Below are 10167 nucleotides of genomic sequence, written 5' to 3'. Positions count from 1 at the left end.
GTTTAAATAATAATTTATTGAGGGGGTTAATTCAAGAGCAAAAGTGTGAATTCCATAAATATATGATTGAAAATATGTTTGAAGAAAAATAAATTTTAAAAAATGAAGACCAAACACGTTAACAAATAAATATATTTATTTTTCGAGAAATAAGTTTTTATTACCATTTCATTTTTATCATGAAATGATTCTAATCTTAATATATTAGATTGTGCTTCAAAATTACATAATCTATCAAATATAATTTTTAAAATTAATTTTTATAAAGTAATATATTTTTATGATTTTTTTTTTGGAAGGTGAAATATAATAGTACTAAAAAATATAAAATAATTAAATTTTTATTAATTTTAAAAATAAAATATTATGGAAGCCTCCATGTTAATTATGGAGGCCTCATGGCCTCCAGAATTCTAGAAGCCTCAACACGAGCCTCCGTTTAACCGCTTGAGCCTCCGTAATTATGAAGGTCTCAACGTGTTTTTTTTTACTTTCTGTTTTTTCATTGGCTATCAATTACGGAGGCTCATGCTTGAGCCTCCGTAATTCTGGAAGTCTCAACACGAGACTCCGTTTACTTTAATAAAAAATTTACTTTACTAAAAAAAAAAAATCATAAAAATATATTACTTTATAAAAATTAATTTTAAAAATTATATTTGATAAATTATGTAATTTTGAAGCACAATCTAACATATTAAAATTAGAATCATTTCACGATAAAAATGAAATGGTAATAAAAATTTATTTTTCAAAAACTAAATATATTCATTTGTTAACATGTTTGGTCTTCATTTTTTAAAATTTATTTTTCTTTAAATATATTTTCAATCATATATTTATGGAATTCACACTTTTGCTCTTGAATTAGTGTGGAGAAATAAAGAGGCATGACTGTAGCGTGTAAAAATGGAGAAAGAGTAAATAGGGCTCTATGACATAATCCTCCATACCACGTAAATTGAGGAAAAACAACAAAATCACTGTATCAAACACGTAAGATAAACGACATCGTTGCTTTCTCTAAAAAAAAAGCTACAGTGAGACAAAATGGAAAAATCTACCGTTCTTTCTACAGTAGTGAAACATTGCCCCTTTTTATATACTAGTGATATTAGTTCGTAATCAAATATAGACAAACAACGGACGTCAATGGATATGATGTCGTATTCGTATAATGTACGGATAAAAAATTTGTTGATGTTTGCAGCAAAGAATGCTAATGATCCCAATTTGATACGAATTCTATGTGTAAAATGTGATAACTATGGAGGAAAAATGTTAAGATTGTGAAGGAGCACTTATTTTTTAATGGAATAGATCTAAAATACCATAAATGGATATGAAACAGAGAAGGATGTTTGGTAGATAATGGGTGCCAGGTATTTGGTAGGTCAAGGTCGATGGGCATTAGTGCTCAATAAGGAGAAAATATTCCAAACGCCTTTGCTCAAGAAACCGTACATTTGGTACAGTCTACATATGAAAGTTTATTTTATAATCCAAATGAATTCAATAAATTACTTGAGGATCAAAGAAACCTGTATATCCTATCTATATATATATATTGCATTTAAAAAGTCTACACTTGTTAAATTGTTTATCTTGAAGGAAAAAGATTGTTAGAGAGAATCTCTCTGCCATACTCCAAGGCATTTTCTAATCTCCCGTTATTTGTCACCCAAGGAATTTAATAGGGCAACCACTTGTTGATAATAAGATAATTTCTCATCACAGTTAGCTAAGGCTTGAATCAGTTTTGTGAACTTATCAATATTTTCTTCTAGTCTAGAGAAGGAATCAAACCTAAAGTTATAGAATTGTTTCAAGAGAAAACACTTATTTGATTTTGCCCATAATGTTTCACCTGTGGTAATTTCTCCAATTTTTCTTATCACATTGTCATATAAGTGAAGGAAAATTGAGCTTCAAGCTATATCATCTAATTCCTGCCTCCTATAGGCACTAATCTCAGTTGCCCAACTGCCATCAACAGCTGCAGCACATCTCTACACTAATCCTTCACTGATCTCAACTTGTTCGTGCCACTGATTTTGAGGTGCCCCTACTTTAGCAAATCCTTGTCCAATTGGTAGTCTCAAAATATTTTGCTATTCTGCCATATGATGTTTCTTTTTTTTATTTGTGTTCTTTGAGTTTTCGTCAAAGGTACATATATTTCCAGATCAAATGGTTCAAGATCATCACCTTGAGAACGGAACATACGGTGAATACATTTTTATCTTATCAAATAAAAGTTAAAACAAAATAAATTTAGATTAAATGTAAATAGTCTCTGACAACGGCTCCAAAAACTTGTTGCATTTTTTATATCGTAAGTGTACGGTATTGAACAAGTAATATAATGCACCTTTGAATTTGAATAACCGTTCCTACTAGGACTATTATTTATTCCTAGTCTATTATTGATAGCTTCTGCTTGACAAAAATAATTTATGATTTTGTGATTGTTGATCTAAATTACACTACTATTTGAATGTATCTTAATGCACACAAAAATCAAATTAGGTTTTGAAATATGAAGGCGATATTAGGCTTTCACAATTTCTTTTATTGATTACATGTAATTCTTTACTCAAGATTCATTACATAGTGCAATGATCAGTCGAATTCTTCTATACATATTGAACTAATCTCTTTCGAGTTAAAATTGATCATATTTAACTAAGTCAATTCCATATTTCTATGTTAATCAGGATATACCTTAGTTATACACATTTAATTTCTAAGAATTCATGTAACAACCGCATTAATTAGAAAATCCGTCTCTACACTTTTATACAAGTTTTCGGATTTTATTATGTGATCTAAATTTGAAACTCACCTCTCGACTCATAATAAATTCACAAGATCAATGAATAATTGGCTAAAGAATTCAAGCAATAAACTCCATGAATAAAATCAGCACATAAACTTTTAAAGATCTAGAAACTTGAATTAAAGGATCTTAATAAATTTCATTGTTTGCCCTATCAAAAAAATTTAGCTATTCATAATGTAGGAAGAAAAACAAATAATAATATTGGAATATATCATTGAGTTTTAAAATGAGGCGTGGAGAGATGGATGAATCTAGAGCCAAGTTCCTCTTCTTTCCCAAAATTTTGATTCCAAACGCTAATTCTTGATTTCTTGTTTTCTTCCTCATTTTCTCTCTTTAATTCTCAAAGCGTATAACCCTCTTGATTGATCTCTTGCCTCTTGCCTCATCCAATTCTCCGAAAAAGTGTTCTTTAGAGTTATATTTATGTCTTCTTTTAAGTCTTGGAAGAGTTTTAGTTGAATTAGACCTTTAAAAGGTGAGTTGCACTTGGAAGCCCTATTTGGCGGTGCATGCGCTACGGATCTATTATTTTTTCCGAGAGTGGGCCCTCGGCGCCACCTCTATTGCTCCAACTTTGCACATCATTCGGTATTTTTATTATAACGTTATCTTCCGATATTGGATTAAGACGATTCTAAGTGCATTGGAACAAAATTCAAATGGCTACACCTTTATTAGAGATAGCCTTTTTCCAATTGAAAATTTACTATGTCAAAATTGTGTCTCAATCTCTGGCTAAAAATCTAAAACATACTTGTGTAATTTAAAGTTGATTTGTGAAAATAATTTGATCATATTTCATCACTTTGACTTCTTTCTTCATTCAATTGACCGTTAGTATTCTTGAATCTTCATCATGAGGTCTAACAGAATTTTTGAGTATTTAGTCTTCGAACTTTGGATCTTTCCCTTCTCACTAATGTTCTCTTCTTTTTTTACAATTTCATTTTCATTCATCGAGTTTCATCTATGAAACAAAATTATACACTAAATCAGGCTATATTTCATCAAAAAAACTATGAACTATTACTAATTTAAGGCTCAAAAAATGTATAAAATACACTTAACATCCATTCATTAATTGGATTTAGATGCTTAGCCCACTTTACCTTTCTTGTTGGCACACCTTGCTAATCTGTAAGAAACCCTTTCCTTCTTAAAAATTCGATGACAAGAACAAAGACAAATAAATGAAGAAAATAATAAAGTGTTGTTAAGTCTTGGCCCAATTTGTTGTTTCTTGGCCCATGTGTTTAAACCTTAAACTATATATATGTTAACTCCTTTGTATGAACCATGTGAGTTGCAATTGTATTGTGAGAAAAGAAAGGCAGCCATTCTTCGTTCTTGATGAGTGTTGAACCAGTCCTTCCTTCCTTATCTCTTACTTTGTGGAATTAGTTACATCCACCATATTGTCCTTTGTGGGAAAAATTTAAAAGATGGCAACCACATTGGGAAGTTTGAATTTGGGTTGAGCTTTTGATTGGTTTGTGTTTGATTTGGTGTATTGTGAAACTGAGCCAGAATTGCACGATTCAAAGTTCTTGGTATATAATTTCCACAACATGTTAACATTACTTTCTAAAACTTGTAGGATAACTGTTAGAATGTTGCTTGTGATACAAAATGGAAAAATCGCGTTTTTATTCTATAATCGCTATACTCAACTGACACTTACGGTCCTTTGGCTCCAAAATTCAACTTCTCAATTTCTTGGGAATCTACTTATACGTGCACAGCGAAAAATTAAAATTATTTCGATTCCCATCGAGGATCTCTTTGTGTTTAGATAGAAATCGTGATAAAGATGTACCTTTGAAGAATTCTGCAAATCTTTTGCTTTTCTTTTCGTTCCAACAATCTTGATTTGTCACCCACAGCTGTCCAATTATCCAACCTCTAACGGTGATCCACACAAAGAATAAGATTGCAGCTATCAGTGTTTTCTCTTCTTGTGCTAGCAAGAATGATTATGAGAAAAATCATATGGATTGAAAATCCTAGCCATGTATTTATATAAGCCCAAACGGGTTTGGCCCGGTCCGGTCCATATTTAATTAATCCATTTAATTAAATCCAGTCCGTAAATTAATTAATCCAATTAATTAATTCAAGCCTATAAATAACCAACTCAATTAATTAATTTATCCAACGATTGTTAAATTAATTAATTGACAAATTGCAATATTTCAATTCTCTTTTGTGTGTGACCCATCAGGTTCCCGATCATGATGCCTAACGACGTGAAATATTGTTTTGATCTAATCAAAATTGATAAATTAAAACACCCTTTTAATTTATCGTCAATTCACACTCGTCGTCCCAGATTGACATCTAGCAATGTATAAGAGCAATACATGTGACGAGAAATGTCATGTGGTATGATAAAACCAAACTCGTTCGTTTACTGTGAAACTATAATCCTTTCGTCAATATGATCCGATCAATTACGAGATATGGAAGTGTGTCAATCTCAATTATCGATCATATCTGTGTGTCAATCTCAGTTATCGATCATATCTTTCGCTCCACTATTAAGTTAATATAAGTCGAAAACTCATTTTCGACTTATGAATACACCTTGGCCAAAGATTTCATTATCGACTTAATTAAATGAAACACAGATCATAATCTCATACTATCTAAAAGTGATGAATCCTTTATTGATCAATCACAACTTTCATACGATTCTTGACGTACTTGAATGATGTCATATTAGCGGCCCTTTGCAGAGCAACATCCAACACCGCCAAAGTATGATTGTCATCATATAAGGTACCATGACGACCTCAAGTCAAATGGCCAATTCCAGTACCGAATGTTAGAGATTAACCACTGACACTCAGATAGCTATCCATGTGGAATCTCTCGGCGGGTCTTCAATGTTTTGTTCTATAACAAAACATCTACGTATTCATCTAAGTGTCACCACACTTTAACTTGTGAGATCAGCTACTCACTTCACAAGTAAGAAATGCCACACGTGATGGTCTATCCGTAATAACGATATCCGTATCTCATTATTACTTACGACCACGGACGATTTAAGATTCAATCAGATGTAATTTGTATCTCACAATTACAACTCCTTGTGATTAACAAATTATGAAGATTTGAATATACGGACTCTATTATTTATTTAATAGATAATTAATTAAATAATAGATCTGCCATTAAATTGCATTAATTATATATCAAAAGTATTTATGTCCAAAGTTGAAAGGACCTAGGGCATAATACTTACACAATGTTGGTTGTGTTTCTATCTACAAGCTTTCCCTGGAGATGGAAGGCAAAATTTTGATGTATGTGCTGGCAGTGTTGCCTCTGCATTTTGGACTTTAGTTCAATACTTCTAAATTTCTAGGCTTAGCTTTTGAGATAAAAAGTTAATAGGAAAATCCTCTATCTTCTTGGATATTGAGATCATGTAGGAAAGTGCCTTTTTGTGGGAGATTGTAATCTATGTGCTGTTCTTGGGAAAAATCGTGCTTGAGTTGAGATTTTTGTGCCTCTTTGTACTCTGTAATCTCAAACCAGAAAAATTTAGTTATAAGAGTTCATAAGGTGAAGCTCAACGAGGATATAGACTAGTTTCAGACTAAATCTGGTGTTTGATATTTAGTTCTTCCTCTAGTCTCGGGATCTTGATGCAAATCCAAATTAAGGCTTAATTTTAGGCTCTGATCCAACAATAACTAAAATTTAAAGTAGGAAGAGTATGCCAAAATGAATTTTTATGTGATCATATAGAGTGTTCAAGTGAACCTCCGTATCATGTATGACATGCAATTCATGATATAAGAAATTAATTTATGTACCTCTTTAACACTAAAAGTTTCAATTAAGCTCGTTTAGATTTGAATGTAAGAAGGATCACAACTGAATTGATCCAAAATGGAGTTTTTTGAGTTGAAAGTTCAATTTGGGATAGCTTAAATAGATAACCAATTCAAACTTGCATTTAGATTATATACTCACAACAGAATCTTAAGAAAAATTCAAAAGAGCAGAAGACAGTGTCTTCAATTTGCAATAATTTTGTAGAAAATGGATATACAAATCCATGATTTATGTACTGTAAGCATGTATTCTTTATATATAGTAAAAGCTATATCAAATATTTGAGATCATTTATCCCACTAGTCCTTTGTAATTTAGACAATGCAGTGCTATTAATCTGCCGAATCCTCTCCCTTGAAAGTTTAAATAAATTTCCTATCTCTTCAAAGGAACATGGAGTGCAGCCATTAAGGCCATAGTGCAGTCTTAAGACATTTTCCTCTCTCAGGCAACTAGTTAAGAAGCTTTTGTATTTCTCTTTTCAACATCTCTTTCTTCTCCATTGCCTCTAGTTTCGTTTCATTTCGCCCCGGTATGATGTCCTACAGAAAATGGTAAAACAAAGAATTCAATCAAATTTCTACTACTTTTTCAAGAATTTATTTAAATTGATGTAGAATACGTGAGGGTAAAGTTAAAAATGTAGTTTCTTAGCAATGAAATGGACGAATTGATGAAAAATGATTCATGTAGCTGACACCACATTTAGGAGGGAGGAGGGTTATTTATTTTTTATAGCCGAAACTCAGCATTTCAAACTCTTGTACAAAGTTTTTGTAGCATACTCATAGCTGATGGAATAAACATGCACTCTAAATGATAATTGAAGCATCCACATCAATGGCTGCTGCACCTCATCACATGTAGGATACTCTGCAGCCTTCGGCTTAAGTCATTGTTTGCCTCGCAAATCTTAGGTACCAATTCACTAATACTGCACTGCACATGAAAACCTTAACACCCATTCACTGATTGTGAGCTTTCTGTTAAATTTCATATTCTCTTTTGTCACTAAATTAGGGATTTCCACAACTCGTCCGGGAATTATCCTTTTCAATTTATGAATTTGTTTATTTTTTTGGTGGGGATGGGTAGCTAGTAATGTCACGTTCACATTTGCTGGAAATGTTGGAATATGTCGAGCCTAAATATATTGTACATTTATCCCTCATTTTAGGACTTATTCAATCGAAATGGCAAAAGAACCATTAAAACTCAAAGTTGTTCATATATAGAACAATAGATTAATCAATTGATATTTGGAATCAACTCATGAAAACAGAGTAAGACTCTGCTTAATGATGTATGCCTTACCGTCAATTGGAATATCGTTGATTTGCTGGCTATGGCTCTGCTAATAGCTTGCCTAATCCACTAGTAACCGTATGTGGATAACTTACAACCTCTCTTCGTGTTAAATCTTATCGCCCCTCGAATTAGCCCAATTCTTCCTTTCTGCAAGATTGTAGAATCATTTTAATACTCAATAAAAATTGTAACATCACAGTTAATTGTTTGAAATTATGTACGGGACCTGAATTAAATCTTTGAAGCTCAACCCTATTCCTTGATGAGATCTAGCGACTGCAATAACAAGTCTCTGATAACAGCTGCAAATTCGATCCTGTGATTCTCTCTCTTAACATAAAATATATACAAGCCTTTGCTGAGTGATTCCTGAAGCCTTAGCCCATTGACTTGAGGTTAATTCTTCTTCTCCCATGTCTGCTATTTTCTTTCTCACAGGTTCAACCTTTTTTCCTATTTTTTTTGTAAAACAATGTGAGGAAAGAACCAAACAGAGGCAGAAAATTTGATTTATGAAGTAAACCTTAAATTTATTGGGAATAAGTTTTAGTCGCATTTGCTAGAATTGCAATACGGAAGCCTGAAAACCCATGATCTATCTGAATAGTTTGGCAATTAAACTCCTAAGGTAGAACAGATGGAATTTAAAATTTGGTGAATGGAAAAGTATATCAAAAAGAACAGCAGCTAATCTACATTGAATAACTGCATTATATATACATATATACACAATTAATCTCTGAACCCACTTATATCAATCAATTTAGAATTAGAGGTATAACTACCTTAAGGTACCAAGAAAACTTTGCCTCTTCTTTAGGTGTCAAGTATGACTGCTTCTTGGCAGCCTTGAAAAATACATGTTTTTCATTTTTCTCATGCTCCAAACATTCTAAGTCCCTTCTTCTTTTTCTTCTTCTCTTCCTTCTCTCTACAACTCCTTTGCACCAATGTCTCTCAACCTCATTTTCGCTCCTTTTTTTATCAAAAACCTTTTCCATTTCCTGCGCAAACTCCAGTTCCACTCTAGAAGCATCCACACCCTTAGTAGTCATAGTTAACGCTTCGTCTGTGACCAAATTAAGGCTGTAAATCGAAGAAGAATGGCTTTAGGTTGGAAGGCAGCCATAATTGATTGCTTTGAGATGTGAATTTGTACAAGGATAAAAGGAGATTGAAATAGTTGGGATTGATGGTGTATGCTTAGCAAATGAGCATATGGGAATGGCCATGTTTTGTTATGAAAAAATCTGTTATTAGGTTAAATGGCCATGAACAAAAGGACTAGCCACTTAGTTACTTTTCTGACTTGTTTTATTCTTTGTTATTATTTTTTTCCTTATCTCGTGGTGGTGGGCACCATGTTTGGTCGATATTTCTCTTTTGGATATTTTGTATATTTGAGGGAAAATAGCCGTGTGGGTCCCCAAACTTTGACACATGTTGCACCTTGGTCCCCTTTCTTTAAGACAGAGTATTTATATCCTCAAAGTCTCATTTCTGTAGACTTATGTCCTTAGTGGACAATGTATCCTTAGAAAAGCGCTAAAATTTTAGCATCTAATTGGTCTGGATTAGAATTGGATTTTTACCAAATTGCGATATTATGAATTTGAAAAATTCTAATTAAATATTATGCAGAAAAAGGGCAATTCCAATAAATTCCCCTAAAATGCTCCAAGAACTCCAGTCCATGCTGTCCAATTTTTTCATGGACTTAGGAGATTGATTTACCATTCTACACCTGAGTGCTTTTCCCATTGCCATACAAAGGGCATCAGCAGAGAGTTTTTTAATATCGGGGATAATTTGGGAGATCAGACAACAACTTGTTGAAGGGATGAAGAGATAGAATTCAACATTGTCATTATTTCTCGGTTTAACAAATTTAATATATGCTTTAGTGGATCCAACAAATTGAATCAAAAAAATTCCTTTTTCTTGAATAATCGGGATCAAACAGACAATTATAATTGCAATTTCACCCTTATTTAAAACAAAATAAATAAATAAATAAATAAATAAAATCCACAAACCCCTTCCAAAGTGATTGACAATAGTTTTAGGTGAAAATTACACTCACACCATTTTTTTAACTTTTCATTTCGAAAATCGGTTGCAAAGATTTTTCTATTAAAATTTAGGTGCACTCCATCCCCATTCCCATC

The 10167-nt window shown here is 32.4% G+C and overlaps 1 long non-coding RNA gene across 1 annotated transcript; it reads right to left on the bottom strand.

The window, feature by feature from the left end:
- Nucleotides 1–6888: 6888 nt before the first annotated feature.
- Nucleotides 6889–9265, bottom strand: LOC111386457. Its single transcript, XR_002701230.1, has 4 exons — nt 8785–9265; nt 8226–8452; nt 8006–8146; nt 6889–7233 (listed from the first exon to the last, which is right to left on the bottom strand). It is a non-coding gene; the product is annotated as an uncharacterized LOC111386457 (long non-coding RNA).
- Between the last annotated feature and the right edge of the window lie 902 nt (nt 9266–10167).

This window comes from Olea europaea, chromosome 3 (assembly GCF_002742605.1).
Source record: "Olea europaea var. sylvestris chromosome 3, O_europaea_v1, whole genome shotgun sequence".
NCBI classification, from domain to species: domain Eukaryota; kingdom Viridiplantae; phylum Streptophyta; class Magnoliopsida; order Lamiales; family Oleaceae; genus Olea; species Olea europaea.
This window is presented reverse-complemented; position numbering and strand designations above follow the sequence as displayed.